This window comes from Ailuropoda melanoleuca, chromosome 1 (assembly GCF_002007445.2).
Source record: "Ailuropoda melanoleuca isolate Jingjing chromosome 1, ASM200744v2, whole genome shotgun sequence".
Taxonomy (NCBI): domain Eukaryota; kingdom Metazoa; phylum Chordata; class Mammalia; order Carnivora; family Ursidae; genus Ailuropoda; species Ailuropoda melanoleuca.
In genome coordinates, this window is record NC_048218.1 from 162,771,724 (window position 1) to 162,792,049 (window position 20,326).

The following is a 20,326-nucleotide window of genomic DNA, read 5'->3' on the forward strand; positions in this document are numbered from 1 at the left end:
CCAACTGAACAGAAGTGCACTCTTAGCACAAATGAGATATGAACTTTTGCGGTTACATCACTGAGGTTTTGGAATTGTTACTATACAATATCTTAACCCATTCCTACCGTTACAGCAGAAAAAAATGAGAAATAGACATTGAGAAAGTAGCCCAGAGTGTTGCTGTATTTCCTTTCCTTCCTAATAGAGAGGAAAACCTGTCTGAACATAGAAGTGACACTACACACCTGACATCAGTGTGTCAAAGCAGTCCCTTTCACCCTTACCCGGGCAGCTGCCTTCCCAACTCTCCAGTCACCCGCCATGGCATCACCACTCTTCCCTTCACCAGAACTCACAACATTTGTTCTGAATCTTCCCTTCTCTTTCCAATCTCTTCAGATTTGCTCTCTATTTTTCATACAGGTGCCTCGCAGGTACATTATTACTTCTTCATCAGCCCAGCCACCTCTCAATGGTAACTCAATTCCAGCACGAGTATCCATTCTGGTCTTCCTGCTTCCACGCACATCTACTGGGCTCAGACATGCTGGCATGCTCTTCTCTGTTTACACTTTCCACCCCTGCCACCCCCCAATCCCCCCACCGCATGCACACACGATTCTACTCTTTGACAAATAGCCCTCAAAGACCCTTACTAGCTGACTTATCCTCTGCAAACTCATAGCTCATTACTTTTAAAAAGATATTCTGTGGCAGGTCCCTGTAAGGCCATACTTATTTCCAATACCTAATGCTAAGTTGGAAATGCATCAATGTGATATCATAATTACTCCTGCCTTCTTACCCAAAAAATACTGACCATAGTTTCACTGTTAAACTTTCACTTATGATTCAGGGTCACTATTTCTTACATTGATTATTGAAGTAATACAATGATGACCCCCAAAATTACTGAGGTCTATAAAAGTATCCACCCTGATGCAAACTGACTTCTGATACTTTTTGAGTTCTCATATATTTAAAAAAAATAATAAAACAATAATAACAAGGATTTCCTGAGCTTGGACCATGTTACAGGCACTATTCTAAATGTTTAATTCTCATTTAATCCTAAGAGTCCTATGAGATAGCTACTATTCTCATCCCCATCGTGGAGAGTGGCAAAAGTCAGGGAACACATGAATGTTCCTGGCAGCATTATTCATAATAGCCAAAAAGCAGAAACAACCCACATGTCTTTCAACTGATGAATAGATAAACAAAATTTGGAATATCTATCCAATGGAATATTATTTAACCATAAAACGGAGTGAAGTACTGATAATATGCCTAATGTGGTTGAAACTGGAAGAAATTCTATGCTAAGTGAAAGGAGCCTTTTATGAAAGGTCATCAAAAGAATTGTAAGATTCCATTTATATGGAATGTCCAGAATAGCTCAATCCATAGAAATCCATAAGGCACAGATCTGTGGTTGTGAGGGGCTGGGGGGAGGGCAGAACGGAGAGGAGCTGCTTGATGAGTATGAGCTTTGACTCTGGAGTGATGGGATGTTTTGGAAGTAGATAGAGGTGGTTGTTGCACAGCACTCTGAGTATTCCGAGTGCCACTGAATTGCTCACTTTAAAATGGTTAGTTTTTTGTTATGTGAATTTCACCTCAATCAATTATTTAATTTTCTAAGAGTCAGGGGAGATGGAAAAAGGAGTCAACGTTTTAAAAATGCTGCCTCGAGGGGCGCCTGGGTGGCTCAATTGATTAAACCTCTCTGTTTAAACCTCTGCCTTCAGCTGGGCTTGGGTCATGAGCTCCCGCTCCATGGAGAGTCGGCTTCTCCTTCTGTCCTTTCCCCAGCTCACGCTTGCTCCCTTGCTCTCTCTCTCTCTCTCTCAAATAAATAAATAAATAAAATCTTTTTTAAAAAAATGCTGCTTAGAGTAACAAATCATAAAATAAAGAGTGTTATTTTCCCAAGGAAGGCTTTGATGTCCACTGAAGGCAGGTTTAGTAGAGGCTAAAGACAGATTTTTTTTTTAATATAAAGTAAGAATAAATGTACTCTAAGCAATGAAGAAAGCATATGGACTTTGTGACATCCTTTTGACTGTACAGGGACCTTCTGTGTTTAATTTTTAGGTTTTTTTTTTTCTGGGTTCGAGAAAGTTGGGATTATTAGATAACCAATCCTTGAAAACACACTTCGTTCTTCTGGGTAAATTTCTTATATATACATTTCAATTGTACGCGGTTTGAAGGCCGAGTGGATTCCCTACCTCCACTGGTCCCTGCTTCCCCAGGCCATGCTGTGAACACCGAAGGCCATCAGCAACACGTTTCCATTTACTGCAGCTGGATCTGCCCTCCCTGCTAATACAGCTGTGGTCAGCTCTCTGCCCATTCCTTAGTGAAAACAAATGAGTCACACAAAAGCCAGGACCCTTCTGGAGTTGTCATTCCCAAAGTTGGATAGCAGAGAGCTGCCCCTCAATGCCTGGAGGGGCCAGGTTCTATGCCGGGTGGGCTCTGTCACAGATGAGAGGAAATGGGGGAAACATGGACCTCTCAGGAGCATATCTGACCCCAGATCATTTGGCTCCTGGATCTGTCCCGAGCACCCCGAGATCAATCCCCTTGTTAAAGAAGTGCACTGAGAGAGTCCAGGGTGTGGCACCAACTTCCAACTTCTGAAACACCTAGGCTGGATGAGAGACTCACTACAAAGGAATCTCTGAGAACCACATATTAGAAATCAAAGCTTCAGCAAATATTTCCCTGAGGACAGTCAGCCTCAGCTTCCTGCATGCTCATTGCTCATTATTCATTTTTGTTTCACTTTCTTAGAATGCTTTTTGCAGCTGTCTAAAATGACATTCTTCTGAAGTTTTGTCCAGGAATGGCCTTCAAGCTTCAGATAACATTAGTATATATTTCTACAGTACATACTACTCCAGCATAAAAAAGCTTGGTCTAAGTCTTTGAAACAAAATTGAATTTTCCAAGTAAGTTATGACCTGAGGTTAAGTGCCAATTAATGGTTAAGGAGAAGCGGAAAAAATTGTTTCTAATTAATATCAGCCAGTTGGTCCCTACTTCCAGCTCTCTCGTGGTTTTCTTAGGCTTGTTCTCCGTAAAAGGTAAAAAGAGTCTCTCACTTGTTTGATTGCCTTTTCCTGCTTATAATCCAGAAAATTATTTTTTGTACAGCAGGCTATATTCTATAGTTATCTCAGCTGGAGTGCTATCACTTAATAATGTAAAAGTCCCAATGATGTCAAGCACATCTTTTCTTTCTGCTAACAGCTGTTCTTCTGTGTCAAGGACCCCCGAGACCACCGCCATGCTGGAAGATTCTTTAGGAGAATGCACAGGACTCTGCACACAGTCATATGGCTACGGTTTATTCCACCTAAAGGATACAATGCAAAACTGGCAAAAAGAAAAGGTTTGTGGGATGAAGTCTGGAGGAAGCCAGGCACAAGCTTCTAAGAGTCCTTGCCCCGTGGAGTCACACAGGATAAGACATGCTTAATTTCTCCAACAATAAGTGTTGCAACAACCCAGTGAAGTGCTGCCAGCTAGGGAGGCTAAGTGTCCAGGGTTTTACCGGGGGCTGGTTCTATAGGCACCCTCTGCCTAGCGTATGCTACCAGTCCAGACTCCCAGAAGGCAAGCAGGTGTTCACCATAAGCCACATTGTTTGCACAAACACTCAGGCACAGTGAGCCACTCAGCAGTTAAGGAATTGTGGGAACCTTACCTACATCTAAACACCCAGATGCCAGCCAACACTCAATCTTGTGAGCAGACTCTCATGGGATAGTAGTCTGAGGCCTGTCATTGACTCTTCCGCACATCTTCTCTACACTTGAAGTGTGGCTTGCCTACCCACAAATGTCTTTAAATTAATGAACTGTATTCTTTGCTTCTCAAGAGTGGGCTGAGCAGGTGCATTTCCAAGGATCTCTTTCCCACCCTGGCTATGCATTCATGGCAGGACCCACATGTCTGCTTTCAGGGAAATGAAGCAACGTTTTGCTGGGAAATGTGCATAGTTACACTGAGGAACCTAGGGTGGAAGCCCTTCTAGGGCTGTTCACAGAATACCCAAGAGATGTTAGTGAGGGAAATCAGATAATTATGAGTCCATGTATTCACTACCTCTTTTTTTTTTTTTTAAAGAGCTTTACTCTTGGGATGCCTGGGTGGCTCAGTCGGTTAAGCGTCTGCCTTCAGCTCAGGTCATAATCTCAGGGTGCTGGAATCGAGTCCTACATCAGGCTCCCTGCTCAGCCGGGAGCCTGCTTCTCCCTCTGCCTCTGCTTGTGCTCTCTCTCTCTAACAAATAAATTAAAACCTTTTTTAAAAAAGAAAGGAAAAAAAAAAGCAGGGACATGTGGGTGGCTCAGTCAGTTGGGTGTCTACCTTCGACTTGGGTCATGATCCCAGAGTCCTGCGATTGAGTCCTGCATCAGGTTCCTTGCTCAGTGGGGAGCCTGTTTCTCCGTCTGCCTGTTGCTCCCCCTGCTTGTGCTCTCTCTCTGTTTCTGACAATAAATAAAATCTTAAAAAAAAAAAAGCAGCCTTACTTTTCAATGGCATATATAATCTTCACATCCATCTTGTCCTGTCCTCTTGTTTGCTGTCAGTGTCATTAGTCATCATGAAATATAAATCCAAGTGGTCATGCATTTTTTTGTTTTTCTCTTTTTTAAAGATTTTATTTATTTATTTGACAGAGAGAGAGAGAGAAACACAAGCAGGGGGAGGGGCAGAGGAAGAGGGAGAAGCCGGCTCCCTGCTGAGCAGGGAGCCCAAAGTGGGGCTCAATCCCAGGGCCCTGAGATCATGACCTGGGCTGAAGGCAGACACTTAACTGAGTGAGCCACCCAGGCACCCCTGGTCATGCATTTTTAAGCACTTCCCCTTATTTTAATGATAAGCAAGTAAATAAGCCCATTGTTGCCTTTGTTAATAGAAGGAGAAATTACATCTTCAAACAATGTTCACAGTAAGAAATGAAGACCTCATAATGTCAGCAAACATGTAGAGACAGCCCACAGTGTCATGGCAGGGACTTCAGCCAAGTCGGTGTAGAAGGTGTTGCCCCTGGTTTAGGAAGAAGATGATCACTAGCGATCATATGGGGACTTTCCTTCAAAGTAGTAGTGGTTTGATTTATTTTCCCAAGTATGATGATGGATTTGTGTTGTTCAAGCTGTAGATTGGGAGTGGCAAGAATAGAATGTTCTTCACTCTGCAATGAAAAATCAGTATCTTGGCTTTGCAAGGTGCCTTCAATTCCCAAACAGGTGGACCATTGCTGCAGATTGAATCATGTCCCTGAAAATTCATATGTTGGAGTCCTAAACCCCAGTACTGTGGCCTATTTGGAGATAGGATCTTTACCAAGTTAAAATAAAGTCATTATGATGAGTCCTAATCCAATATGATCAGTGTCCTTATAAAAAAAGGGAGGGGCGCCTGGGTGGCACAGCGGTTAAGCGTCTGCCTTCAGCTCAGGGCGTGATCCCGGCGTTATGGGATCGAGCCCCACATCAGGCTCCTTCGCTATGAGCCTGTTTCTTCCTCTCCCACTCCCCCTGCTTGTGTTCCCTCTCTCGCTGGCTGTCTCTGTCTCTGTCAAATAAATAAATAAAATCTTTAAAAAAAAAAAAAAGGGAAATTTGAACAAAGATACACACACAGGGAGAATGCCATGTGAAAATCAAGGCAGAGATTGGGGTGATGTGCCTCCAAGGAATGGCAGAGATTGCCAGTAAACTGCCAGAAGCTAGGAGAAAGACATGACACAGCTGCTCCTTCACAGTTCTCAGCAGGGACCAACCCTGCTGACAAATTGATCTCAGACTTCTCGCCTGCAGAACCGTGAGACAATAAATATCTGTTGTTTAAGCCACTGTGTTTGTGGTACTTTGTTACAGTAGCTCTAGCAAACTAATAGGACCAGATCTTCAATTCAACAAAGGTGTGCAGAGCCCTGAAAAGGCAGAGAAGAGGACTAGGTGCTGTTGGGGAGCTCACAGTCTGGGAGGAGAAGTAGACAGACACACAGTACCCACTGGCTGGCACCCCTGTGAACTCCCAACTTGGTTATGTCTGGTTTTCAGAAGGATCCCTCTCTCACTGAAAAGGTAACCTATAAATAGCTTATACCATGAGGTTTAACTAAAAAAAAAAAAAGTACTTAGTAAGAATAATCATCAAAATTGCTTGAGGTTCTAATCCATGAATAATATGAATGACCACAAATGCTTCCTGAGGTTTCCACCCTGGTAACATCTCATTTCATCTCACAGAAACTCTGCAAGATAGATCCCGATGCATCCTCGTTGCTCAGACTAGGAAACTGGGGTTCAGATGCGTTAACTCTTATTCCGGATTCCACGTTTTGCACGTGGCAGTACCCAGAATGCCGCCAACAAACTTAACTCCTGACAGTGTTTCAACACAGGTGGTCTGTGGCCCCCACATCAGAATCACATCCGTCACTTGGTAAGACGAAGAGCTGGGGTCCCAGTCCCAAAATTACTGACTTAATTAATCTTGCTCCTGAGAAATCTTGTTTGTTAACACAAATTCTCCTGGTGATGCTGATTGACAGACTCTATTAATACAGCCAATGAAGTCCGCTGCCTTTGAAGAGCCTCTCTGCACTTAGCCTGTTAGAATCAATGGAGTAGCTTTTAAAACTCCCAGCCTCCCCTCCCCACCTGAATCAGAGTCCCCACTAGTGGATCTAGGGAATCATTTCTAAATACACCGCAGGTGATTTGAATGGACAGCCCCCGTTGAGAACTGCCGGTGGGGCGTCCATGCTTTTAATTCAAAATGTTGGACTCTGTCTTAAAAAATAAAAGGCAAATCTAAACAACAGCCAAACAAACTTTTAATAGCTACAACTTTAAGCCATCCAAGGGTAAAAGGAGGATTCTGATGGAGGAAGGAGGATCATGAAATCAGTGGGCACCAGAGCGGGGAGTGGACAGAAGAGGGAACTACTAGTAGATTAAAAGGCCTAAGAGTGAAAGAGGGGAAAAAAATCAGGACAAGATGTTCTGACTTCACAATTAGCCTTAAACTGACTTCTGGAAATGCTGTTCAATATCCAAAATGCACAGGACAGCCACTACAGCAGAGAATTATCTGGTCCAAAATTATGTGGTCAATAATGCTGAGGTTGAGAAACCCTGGTTTAAACACTAGGTCCAACATGCCCTTGAGCTTAACCCCTCTGAACGTCACTCAATCTTTCCCTATGAAAAATGGGGAGAATAAAACCTATGGCACAGTAGTAATACCTAAAACTTAAGAAAAGCCTACTATGGGCCAAGCACAGGAAACCAAGATAAAGAAGTTGACGTTCAGAGAGGTTGGTGACCAAGTAAGTTGCATGGCTAGTGAATGAGCAGGATCAAACACTATGCTTTCCATCAAGGTGCCTCCAAGCATCCAGCTTGGGCATAGGGCTCCCTCGACTATTCAGCTGTATCCCACAGCTTCCTCCCTGAGAACTGATCAGAATACTGTACATCCATTGGCAATAAATTGTTCATCTGGATAAAGCTGAGGTGTCAAAAAAGAAAGAAAAAGAAAGAAAGAAAGAAGAAAAGAAAAGAAAAGAAAGAAAAGAAAAGAAAAGAAAAGAAAAGAAAAAAGAAAAGAAAAGGAAGTTGTAGCCAGGAGCCAAGAATGCCCAGATATCTCCAGAGGGTTGTGATGCATTGCCATCAGTGGATAATAGTATTACTGGATGTAAATAGACAAACAATCTAACGTCACTTTTCCAGGAACAAAAATCCTGACTCTACCTTTTCAGAATCTTAGGGTGTTTAAAATTTCCAACACCATGCCCTTTACTGCTGCCAAACCAATAGCTAAAGTGCTTTAGCTGGAAGCTTCCTACCCAAATGGGTTTCTTTGACAGAAAATGATGGCTCCATAAACATAAGTACCAAAGGTCTTGTCTTTTTCTTTGGTGGATATATATTTCCATTGCTTTTCTGTCCGCAAACCTGAAACACTTATTTTTTATCCTGAGAAGGATTTTGTGAACATGTTACAAAATTCTAATTTATTTATTTTAAAGATTTTATTTGAGAGCGAGAGAGAGAGTGAGAGAGAGAGAGCATGAGCAGCAGAAGCAGAGGGAGAAGCAGACTCCCCACTGAGCAGGGAGCCCAATGTAGGACTCGATCCCAGAACCCCAGGATCATGACCTGAGCCAAAGGCAGCCCCTTAAGACTGACTGAGCCGCCCAGGTGCCCCTCAAAATTCTAATTTAGATATCAGATATGGCTCTAACTCCGTACATATTACCCAATTTTCCTGGGTTTAGGAATCCAGATTTAGAGAAAATAACATTCTCAGTTGTAAGTAATAATACCAGCCAATTATTACATGTATATGATATCCTATGTGCTTGATATGTACTGTTATTCCCATTTTACAGTTGAGGAAACAGACTCCATTTCCTGGCAATGGCTTGCCTAGTCACAGAGATAGGAAATGACAAAGTGAGCATTTAAAACTGGGGCTCTCTGAATCTGAAGCCTGACATCATGCTCCTACCCCCCCCCACCCTGCACAATGACAAGTGTGATGCAAACACTGTGACCTACCATGACAGCTTCAAAGAAGAAAAGGAAATTCCAGAACTAGGGTTAGTCATATGATCTTTAGGATGGGATTTTGGCTACTTTGCAGGAGGCAAAGGGTGGTTAGTAAGAGAAGTAGGGAAGGGGCTCCTGGGTGGCTCAATCGGTTAAGCAACTGACTTGATTTTGGCTCAGGTCATCATCTCAGGGTCGTGAGACTGAGCCCCGTGTAGGACTCCACACTCAGCGGGGAGTCTGCTTGAGATTTTCTCTCTCCCTCTCCTGCTGCCCCTCTCCCTGGGCACATGCTCTTTCTCGGTCTCTCTCAAATAAATAAAATCTTAGAAAAAAAAAAATCATTTCCAATCCTTGTACCCATTTCTTGAAAACCCTTCAAGTTGCCCTAATTCACAGCACATATTACACTTTTCAAGCTACTCTGGGATCTCCGATAAGCTCCATTACAAACTTTCTCAAGCCCCAGCCTCACTCCTGTGGTTGCTGGCAGGCCTCAGCCCTTTGCCACACCGGCCTCCTTGCAAGGTTGCTTCAGGACATCGCAGCTGGCTTTCCCTAGGGTGAGTGATCTAAGAGAGTGAGAGACAGTGTGTCCAAGACAGAAACCAAATCCTTTTTATAACCTAATCTTGGAAGTGACATCTCATCACTTCTGTCCTATTCTGTTCATTAGGAGAGAATCAATAAGTCTAGCCACACTCAGGGACAAGAGATGACACAGGGACATGAATGCTAGTAGGCAGGGATCATCAGGCCCTCAGAGACTGCCTGCCTTATTCTTTCAAATTATCGTACAGTATTCCAAAGTTTGGACAGACTATGATTTTTTAAAACTATCAGCCACGATTTCTCATTTATTTTCTTGAATTTTCTTTTCACTTCCTGCTTTTTGTTTGATTGGTTCTACTTTTTTCTCTAGTCTTTGGAACTTCTCCATTGTATTTCTATTGACTGGTTGATATTTTTGTCAGGATCTGTATCTTACTACCTACCCAACCCTGAGAGTAAGACAAGACTCTCAAAATGCTTTTACTCCCCACCTACGTCTTTATTTTCTTAATATTACTCTCTTGGTCTAGATCTGAGCTGTCCCATATGGTCACACTAGACACACGGAGCTACTGAGCACTTAAAACATGGCTGGTCTGAACTGAGATGCACTTTCGGTACCAAATGCACGCTGGATTTCATGACTCGGTATGGAAAAAAAGTGAGATACATTGTTAGTAATTTTTATACCGATTATATTTTGATTATATTTCTGATTCTGGTGCGCAGCAAGGGTTGAGAACCACTACCAGCTTTAAAATACACAACAGTGGAAGAGGAAGAGGAAATGAGAAGTGCTTATCAATAGCAACCATACCTGCATTATCTGAAAATCAAAACAAACTAGTGAATACACATTCACTCTTTTAAAACAGACCTTAAAAAAACACAGCACAATAGATCCATAGACATGTTGGTTGGTTAGAGCTTTGTGCTTAGGAAGAGAAAGTATGAGGAGTCTGCAATGGCTTTTTAAAATGGTTTAGTATTAAATTCCAAACCATAGCAAATACTAGCTAGCCTAAGCCTGGCACCTATTGGCTCTTTGATCACAAGATTTTAAAACCTAAAGAAAACAAATATTTTTTTATGGTGTCTCCTCCTCTCTGTCCTGTCGATGGGTGCTGCTAGGAGACTGAGAACATTAGGGATGAAAGGTTTTGTAGCCCAAAGACCAAGTGCTAATAAAGCCTAACTCTGATCCAGCTTTCAGAACATGCTTAGACAAACAGAAGAAAAAAAAAATAGACTCAAATTTCCAAGTAATTGCAACTATTTTGTAGGGAGGGAACAGTGGAAGAGGGGTTCTATAGTAACTCTAACCATCAAAGGGGATTTAATAAATAGTCACTTGTTTTTGTGCTAAAAGCTTGTCCAAACTAAGTGATACCCCTTAGAGATAACAAAAAGGTCTTAGATATTTTGCTGGAAACCAGCACTCAGTTCTACAATAAGCTACAGACTCAACCACCTGCAGGACTGAGACAAATAATCAAACACAGATGACACACTGGTAATGAAATGCAGCGGGAGTTAATTAAACCTTGAATATTGATCGCTGTGCTTTTCGTGGTGGCCTTTCTACTTGACCATTTGTCCTTGAATTCCAATAGCTGCTTTCCAATTTACTGCAAATACGTGAGACCTGGTTTTGTAGTTTATTATCAAAAGCAAACACTGCAGCTATGTTAAAGCCTAGAGGGAGTGTATATGAACTCATTTCTTTTCTAATTTTTGGTCTCAGAGAAGTGGATATTTGAGCATCCAGCTACCTCAGGGCCTATGCGTCATACCTCCCCCATACTGTATGTCATCCTTGAGAACATCCTCAAACGCCTTTCAAAGTGCTTTCAAAGAACAGCCCTGTGGGACAGGCAGGAAATCTTACTGACCCCAGTGTAGGAGGGATATGTCCGTCAGGAGGACTTCAGCAGCAAGTAATGGAAAACCCAGTTTACATAATGAGAAACATTTATTATCTCACATCATAATTGCAAATACAGACAAACTAGTTTTTCTACACCGGAGAAGTCAATTAAAATCACTACCTGACAGGATGGAATTTACACAACTATCAGTTATCTACAATTTACAAAGAGTTGCAAATAGCTCAAAGACAATGAATAAGGCAAGAATCTGATAACTTGAAAAGGTAAGCTATAGACAATGCGTATTTTCCATTGAAATACAAAAATACTTTCTACATCCTCAAAGAAGTTATAGTATTTGTTTAGCCACTTGGACACAAAAAAGAAAACATCCATATAGAAAACTTTTTTTCCCCAAAAGTCTTGCAACTGCTGGGTCATTAAGTTCTTAAAAAAAAAAAACAAAACACACACACATAAAACTTGAGAACTAACCTTAAAAATAAAACTACCAATTATTTTACCAGCAAAACTGGGTTTATTCAGAAATAACAAACACTTACAATCCAGGACAAGCAAGCAACAGCAAAACCATAGTAGGCAAGTTCGGAGGATAAAGGAGAGGAACACTCTTCTAGAGAGGAAAGGGAGAAGCTGGGAGGGTGGTTATAAATAAAAATCCCACTCGAATAAACTGGAAGTTCAAAGTATGGTGGCCTTTTTTTTTTGATGTGTCTGGGTGACTCAGTTGGTTAAGTGGTGGACTCTTGATCTCAGGGTCCTGCATTCAAGCACTGCTTTGGGCTCCATGCTGGGTGTGAAGCCCACTTTAAAAAAAAAAAAAGTATTGTGGGGTGGCTCAGTTAAGCATCTGCCATCAGCTCAGATCATAATCTCAGAGTCCTGGGATGGAGTCCCACATCAGGCTCTCTGCTCAGCGGGGAGTTTGCTTCTCCCTCTCCTGCTCCACTTTCCACACCCTCCCTCTCTCTCAAATAAATAAATTTAAAAATCTCAAAAAAAAAATGTATTGTGGCTTTTCATTGGTTGAATTGTAACAGCCTCTCATTGGCTGGGCTGTTGTCAGGGCGGAGAAGAACCTTTCTTCCACCGGTTGGGGGTAGTAAAGTAATAGCTAAAGTACTAGGGACTTACAAGGTATATCTCTTCCTGTCGGGTCTGCAATTGGCAAGGAGTGGTAGGGCCTGAGAGCTCCTGCTTCTGAACTTCCAATTCCATTTTAAACAAGGTTACCTTCTACTAATTTTCACAGAACCAAAGAGAGTTAGCATCAGTTAGCAACACTAGAGGGAGTGTTGGCACACTGGACTCAGAATGACTCACAGAGAAGAACCTGTCCCAGGGTCAGAATTTGGGCAAACATGAGGCAGGCACAGGAATGGTCTGAGCTTGAGAGAAGCTGTAGAAACTAGATGCCGAGGCCAAGTTCAGAGTCAAACTCCTGGTGAATCCTCTATTTATGTCTTGGAGCCCTGAGCAAAGCAGTTGGTAGAAGCCAAAAGGGTCAGGAGGAGTCTAAGAGCATTCTGGACCCAATTTGTGGGTTCAAAGTCAAGGGAAAGAGACATTTACTGATCACCTACAGCATGACAAGCACTTTAAACATACATCGTATTTAATCCTCTAACAACACTGGAGAAAGTGTACCTGGCATATTCTGTTTTAGATCCATTCCTCACCATTCTCCACCTTCCTTTGTGCCAGACGTTGTGGGCAGTTCTCCAGGTGTGGTCCTCTGATGAGCCGGATCAGCAACATCTGGGAACATGTTAGAACCCTAAAATTCATCCCCCACAATCGAATCCAAAGTTTGTTTTTCAACAAGCCCTGCAGGGGATTCTGATGCAGGCCCAAGTCCCAAAACCACCAGACTTCATCAACAGGCCCTCTTGCTCTCTGGGTTCAGTTAGCATGTGAAGCAGGTGAGGGGGGGAGGCGTCTGAGCACAGGTTACCAGTTCCCCCAGCTTCTCACCTGCACTGTGACATCAATCTCCACAAAAGATCCAGCTCCTGTTGGGTTGGCCTCAACAAGATGTGCTTTGTCTGTGTCCGGGTAACTGACCCTGTCTCTCTTCTCCTTATATGTAGGGGTGAAAATGGCCCTCACTGTTTCTAGCCTTGAGGTACTGCACTATCCCAGTGCCTTCCTTACACCTCGCCCACAGTCCCTTTATTAAATTTTGTAAAAATAGACCCTTTAATGATTTTACTAACTTCTTCTAAAATGATGTATTTATTTATTTTTTTTTTTAAAGATTTTATTTATTTATTTGACAGAGAGATACAGCCAGCGAGAGAGGGAACACAAGCAGGGGGAGCGGGAGAGGAAGAAGCAGGCTCATAGCGGAGGAGCCTGATGTGGGGCTCGATCCCATAACACCGGGATCACGCCCTGAGCCGAAGGCAGACGCTTAACCGCTGTGCCACCCAGGCGCCCCTAAAATGATGTATTTAGAAGACAAAATATTGATGGGAAAAAGAAACAGCTCTTTACAAGTTAACTTACAGGTTTAAAGTATTATAATCTAGAATCTCAAAGGACTGTTTTGGAAGAAAAAAACAAAATAAAACAAAACAAAAAGACTCTAAAGTTTATCCAGAAGAGTAAACAGACTAGTATAGCCAAAATCATGAGTGAAAAAGATGAAAAACAATGGGAAAACATCCCTAGCACCTGCCAGCAAAAGCCCACAAAAATTTTTAAAACTTAGATTTATATTACAGCATTAGAAGTGGCATACAAGTCAATGGATCAAGATAGCTAAAAAGCTAACTGGAGTATATAAACTAACTCAATTTATTATAAAGGAAGTCTTACAAATCAATTAGATAAAGAAGAATCATCCCATTAATAAAAAGAGAAATTGACTTAGGTATTAAGAGGAAATAAATCAATTTAGAGTCTCATCTCACAATATCATCCAAGTCAGTCCTACATGAATCAAAGAACTGGATGTATAAGAAAAACAAAACAAAATAAAAACAAAACACCACAAAATTAGAGGAAAAATATTTTTCCTAACAGTTAGATAAGATTTTTTAAACCCAAAGTAAATGGAAAATAATCACAAAAGAAAAAATGATTTGATTATATTAAAATCTATTAAAAATAATTACAAGGCTAACAAGTTATGGACCAAAAATGCAAATTTTTTCTAGTCTGTAAATATTTTGTAGAAATCAATAAGCAACAGTAATATATTTAAAAAACAATAAGCAAATGATAAGGTCTGAAAGTTTAATTATAAAAGACCAAAGGAAATTTTTTTTTAAGATTTTATCTTTAAGGAATCTCCACACCCAACTTGGGGCTTGAACTCACAATCCCAAGACCAAGAGTCTCATGCTCCACCCACTGAGTCAGCCAGGTGTCCCCAAAGGAAATTTTTTTTGAAAATTCAATCTCACTGAGCATCAAAGGATGCAAATTTAATAAGAGGAAAATATGTTCAGGACCTTGAAGTATACAAATTTTCTTTAAAAGAACACTACAAGCCTTAACTATAAATGGAGTCTATTAAAATGTATATCTTTTGCTCATGCAAAGGGAACAAACTGATAGTTACCAGAGGGGAGGCGAGTGGGGGGATGGGTGAAATAGGTGATGAGGATTAAGAGCACACGTGTCATGATGAGCCCTGAGTAATATACAAAATTGCTCAGTTACTGTATTGTACATCTGAAACTAATATCATGCTATATGTTAACTATACTGGAATTTAAAAAAAATCAAAACTGTATACATGCAGTGCAGCCTAAATCACAGAAGGGGTAACAATTTTTTTAACTTAGAAAAAAAGAAAGAAAAAATATATATCCTTTGTTCATCAAAATACCCTTAAAGAGGAAGAAAGCAACCCAAAGAGTAGAAAATATTTGATACCTGACCAAGGATTATAATCTACAATATAAAAATAGTTTATATAATTCAGTGAGACAGACAACTTAATTACAAAATGGGCAAAATACTCGAATAGACTTAACAAAAGAGGGCATCTCCAAATGGTCACTATGCACATGAAAAGTTGTTCACCTCCCGACTCACCAAGAAGTGCAAATTAAAGCCACAATGATGTATCACTACACAGCGCAGTCAAGCAGCGAAAATGAAAAAAGACTGATAATATCAAGTATTAACCAAAATTGGGAGAAGCCAGAGCTCTTATGCACACCTGGTAGAAGTCTAAATTGACACAACCATTCTGGAAATTGCTCTCTGCCAGTACATATTGAAGCCAAATATCGGCATTCCTTATGGCCGGGAGTTCTGCTTCCAGGGGCATGCCTCTCAAAAATGCGTACATGCAGTCAGCAAAAGAAATGTGCAGAAAGTGTTCTTAATCCCAAACCGAAAACTACCAGATGGTCATAAGCAGCAGAATAGTGAAGTGCATTGTGATATACTGTATTTACAAATGGAGTCCGACGCCACAATGAGAAGCCAAGGGGACTAATCTACTGCCGTTAGAAGTCAGAATGGTAGTTATTCCTGAGACAGTAATCACAGGGTTGGGTTTCTGAAGATGGCGAGTACATTCTCTTTCTTGTCGTGGATGCCGATTACTCAGGTATGCTTGCCTTGTGATAATCAGACACTTTTCTGTATATATCTTTATGCTTCAGTAAAAGGTTTAAAAATAATAATCAAATAGCAGTTTTTATTATTTCTAAATTGATAATTCTCAATGTTGGCAAGGGAACAGAAAATGAGTACTTTCATATACTGTTGGTAGAACTGTAAATTGATTCTGCCTTTCTGGAAAACACATTAACAATACGCACAATTTTTTTTAAAGTCTATGCTCTTTGACCCGTTAATTCCATCTACATGAATCTATCTTAAGGTGATAATCCACGCAAAAAGCTGACAAGGAAAAAGATTAATGACAGGATATAAAACTATGTCTAAAATTATGTCCATACAATACAATCCCAATTACTTTAAATACATTTGGAACATAAAGAAAAGACTGGAAGGAACGAAACCAAAATATGATTATTGTATGCTGAACATTTGTGTCGCCACCCCCCCCCGCCCACACACACATTCATGTGTCACAGCCCAATCTGCAATGTGATGGTGTTTGGAGGTGGGGCCTTTGGGAGGTACTTAGGTTCAGATGAGGTCATGAGGGTAGCGCTCTCACGAAGCGAGTAGCACCTTTTTAAGAAGAGGAAGAGACGTGAGAGCTCTCTCTCTACATCACGTGAGGATACAGTAAGAAAGCCGCTATTGACAAGCCAAGAAGAAAGATCTCACCAGAACAGATCATATTAGCACCCTGATCTTGAAACCTCCTGACCTCTAGAACTGTGAGAACTAAATGTTTGCTGTTTGAGCTACCCCTGTCTTTGGTATTTTGTTATGACAGCCCAAGCAAACTAGAACAATGATCAATAGTCAGATCTGACTTTATGAGATTATGAGTAATTTTTTGTTATCTATTCTTTTCATTTTTTCCCAAAATTTCTATGATCTTTATGAATTACTCTTTTATTTCTTTTTTGGTAATATTTCTTGTTTTTTAAGATTTTACTTATTTATTATTTTTGAGGGAGGGAGAGAGAGAGAGAGCTGGGGGAGGGGCAGAAGGAGAGGAAGAGGCAGAGGATCTCAAGCAGACTCCTTGCTGCTGATGGAATCTGGCTCATGACTCGATCCCATGATCCTGAGATCATGACCTGAGCCAAAACCAAGAGCCAGATGCTTAACTGACTAAGCCACCCAGGTGCCCCTAAATATTTCTTTAAGTAATCTCTATACCCCAGGTGGGGCTCAAACTCATGACCCTGAGATCAAGGGTCACATGCCCTTCCTTTTTTCCAAAGGAGCCAGCCAGGCACCCTGACATTTTTATTTCTGTAAGACATAATTACCCATAATACATGAGCAGCTACATCCCCATTGCACAAGTCAAACAATAGAGAGATAAAATAAAACATCAAAAGTCTCCTTTAATATATTCTCTCTTCCCCCTTCCCCAAGTTTGGTTTCTCAAAGACACACACCAAGAAAATTTATATATGTATCTTTCTGGGTTTTTTCTTTTATATTTATAAACATGCACACATCTACAATGGAAAATATGCATATCAGAGTTTGCTTTTTAAATTATTGCTTACAAACAGCCTTAGGGGAGCTGGATATGCCCAGTATAATATTTTGTTTGACCCAACCAATGGTTTAAAATGTTGCATAGCTACACAAATAGTACTTTTCTACAACGCAAACAGCTTGGTGCCTGTTGTCACAGACCTAGTTCTTCACCCTTCTGATACCTGCCGGGCCTCCCTAGGTGTTTGTTTGTGTCACCCTGATCTTTTTAACTTATTGCTCTGTAAAATTGTAAAGTGTTTAAAAAACACACACACACACCAAATAATAAGTATGTCTGCATGTCAACATATCTACCTCATTCTTTTCCACTTAGTATTCCATAGTACACATCATTTTTATAATCAAGATTTTGGAAAGCACATATTTTAAAGAAGTTTAGATGCAAATTTTCAATGTGATTCAAGTTTCCGGAATGTGTTCCTGTCTCACATAGTTCATTAGCTATGAAGCAGGAAGTCTTTTAGTCTCTGTTTAATTTTTCATCAAAGATGGTTTGTGAAAGGGTGCATCAGTGATCTGGAAGGCGTTTTCATACTGCATGCTACATCAACAAAGACTCCTGTTTGCACAGTGGGAAAGCAAAATTATTATTTAGAAACTCCCTTGAGGAAACTTGCTTTTTGCACAGAATGGATTATTTGTCTAAATGTCAAAGGACTCTATAATTTTTGTAAATATTCTTCATGCCCAGAAAGCAGCAGTTGGTTGGGGATTTTAGTGACTCAACCATTGCCTCTGCCACCCTAGATAGAGCTTAAATCTTTGATTACACTCAGTTCCATACATTTCAGTAGACTGTCTTATTCTATGTTTCAATCATTTCATAACTTCATTTAAATACTTAAGCCATGAGTCCCCCAAATATGGTAATTTCCTGGAGAAAAAAGATTCTTTTATCTAATGCAGACAAAATAAATCCCAGGCGCCCACCTGGCTCTGTCTCAACAGGGAGTTGCAGACTGATTCCAGCAGTCAAGAGTAATTAGGAGTAATTCCAATCTTACTGGCATCTCTCAAATATCATTAAAGAGGATCCAAATCATAGCCTATGGTGACAGTTCTCCAAATGCTCTAGTCCTCTGCATTCCCTACCCTTCTCAAAAATCTGACCAAACACCTTTCTTCCTGTAGTTTTCATTTCTCCTTTTGAACCCAGTGCCCATCCTTGCTTCTCTGTTCTTCCTAATGAATTGCCTCCAATACATAGTTTAGAGCCCTGGAGTAGGGGCGGAGGAGGAAGGGGACAATCCTATCAGACACCACCAAAATAAACCTAGCAGGAGGGCAGAAGGCGAGAGAGATGGGACAAAATCTAGATACTTCTGCCTAATATCTGTTTTTTGTACATGTTGAATATACCTACCATGACTATATTTTTCAGATGAACGATTTATATGCACAATCTAGAACTGGGCAGCATATTGAAGCTGAGATTATCTTGGAAAATCAAGGGAGAGATTTTTTTGTGGTTTGTTGGTTTGTTTCTTAAAAAGAGGAAAGTCACGTCTACTGAATGCGAAATACTGTGGCACGCCCCTTTCCCATGTTATTTTGTTTAGCTGGCGCAACCACCCTCAAAATATATTACTGTCCCGTTTTATATGTGAGGAAGGTGAAGGACACCTTCGGTGTATCTGTCCATCTACCTCTGAAGGAGCCCTGCGTTCTCTAAGAGATGTCCTGTCAATTTCCCTGTCCACAAAGGGAACTCTTCCCTAGCCAGCGCTGATTGGACCAGAGGTGTGAGCATATGACACAAGGCGGGCCAATCAGATTTTCTTTCGCAGAAATTTGGAATCCCGATTCAGAGACAGAACTGGAACTAGTAAAACAATTAACTCTCTCGAAGAGCGGGTCCTGGTATCTGGGGAATCTCTGTTGGAGGATCGCCGTGGTAGGATGGGTGGTGCTAAGAATTCACAGTCAGCTCTAGAAGCTGGGAGAAAGTTTGCGCTCCTGTTTACACAGGGTGAGAGGTGGAGAAGCCTGGTGGAAGTGAGGTGGAGTGGAGAATGGGAAACCCCGGAGCAAACTGGATGATGTGTTGGGACAAAAGAGAAGAACTCTTGATTAGCGTCCTGCCGGGAAGCTCTGGGATCATGGGGGGATTTGAAAAACATGCTGGGCAGGGTGCTCGGTCCTTCCCTTGAACTCCTTAGTAAACGTGGTTGAGTCGCTCATGATTTCCAGAGAACAGGCTGTTTCCGAAGCGGTACTGAGTCCAGTGTCAGGGGTGAGACAGGACCAGGGAGTGGACAGGGGGGGACAGCCAGCGTTTGCGCTGAGTGGGTAAGCTCCGGGGCTCTGGGAGGTCCTTGTGGAGAGGGAGCAGGTATAGTTGGGCTGCAAGGAGATAGAGGAAATCTGGCTTGAAGAGAGAAATCAAGGAAAGCGACAGAATACAGGTCTTGTTTTGTGGGTGGAGGTGGTGTTTTATTATTCCCAGGCCTTGCTTCTAGTTCTTTCCTGCCCCTGCTTTCTGGGCAACATACTATGTACTTATAAATTCTCTTTTTTAGTTCAGCATAGCTCAAAGTTGGGTACTGTTGTAACCAGAATTCTTTTTTTTTTTTTTTAAGATTTTATTTATTTACTTGACAGAGAGAGAGAGAACAAGCAGGGAAAGGGAGAAGCAGGCTCCCCCCACTGAGTGGGGAGCCCGATGCCGGGCTCAATTCCAGGACTCAGGATCATGAACTGAGCCGAAGGGGGACGCCCAACCAACTCAGCCACCCAGGCGCCCCTGTAACCAGAATTCTTAATAATTACAAGGAATCTAGGGTTCCTAGAGATTAAATTAGTTGAGATAAGTTCTAAGGCTACTTAGTGGTAGGAGGTGGGGTTCAGACCCCAATGTGCGCTCCCCCTCACACTCTCTGCTGAGTGACCCTGACTGCATTGTTATTCCACAAACACAACAAGCTCATGCCCTCCCCAGTGGGGTCTGTCTTCTCTGCCCAGAACAGGCAGAAAGGCCACTCCCTCATCTCATTCAGGTCTCAAGTCAAATGTCCTTCAGAGATACCTACCCTAACAACCTCATCTAAAATAGTCTCTCTAACCTCTTTCTCTGCCTTATTATGATTTTTTTAGTAACACTGATTACTACCTGAATTTATGTTACATGGTTATTTATCTGCCCCCACCAGACTAAAAGCTCCTCGAGGGCTGGGATCAACTCTCTTGTTCATT